The sequence below is a fragment of the Mirounga leonina genome, unplaced genomic scaffold (genome assembly GCF_011800145.1).
Source record: "Mirounga leonina isolate KUSES-001 unplaced genomic scaffold, KU_Mleo_1.0 Mir_126, whole genome shotgun sequence".
In the NCBI taxonomy this organism is placed as follows: domain Eukaryota; kingdom Metazoa; phylum Chordata; class Mammalia; order Carnivora; family Phocidae; genus Mirounga; species Mirounga leonina.
In genome coordinates, this window is record NW_023270314.1 from 22,293,946 (window position 1) to 22,294,630 (window position 685).

Sequence of the window (685 nt, forward strand, 5' to 3'; positions counted from 1 at the left end):
TCGAGCCCCGGATCGGGCTCCCTGCTCCGGGGGAGGCCTGCTTCTCCCTCTCCCAGTCCCCCTGCTTGTGTTCCCTCTCTTGCTGTGTCTCTGTCAAATAAATAAAAGGCAACAGCTGTTGGATTCCTTTGCAGTCACTCCTTGCTTCTCCCAGTTTTAGCAGAATGCCTCAGTAGCTCTCTGGGGACTTACTCCTCTTCTAGGATCCATTTCTTTGGGTTCGTAGCGCCCCTTATCAAATGAGAGACGTGAGCAACATATAGAAGGCACCTTGGACCCCTTTCGGCTTTCTGCTAGAGGTGGGTCACAGCACCAGATGGGGAGCGTTGTGACATGACGGGTGGGGGTGTTGCACCATTTTTAAAAGACACCAGATGCTCCCAGGCTCGTTTCTTTCCTGTGATCACCCCCTAGACACCATATTGAACCTAATTCCTGCAGTTGAGGTAGGGTTAGGATGCAGTACTTGCTAGATGATGAATGTGTTTGGTATTAAATTAAACGTGTCTAATTAAATTGAAAGTTGCCAACGTTGATATGACGTGCCAATCTGTCTAAGGACCCCAGCCTTCCACCTGCTATGTTCTCGGAAGAAGAACTTTTAACTCTTCGGGTTGAAAGAAACCATCTCCCGTCCCTTTTCTCCTGCCTTCCCTACAGAAGACACGAAAACATTCTCACCTCC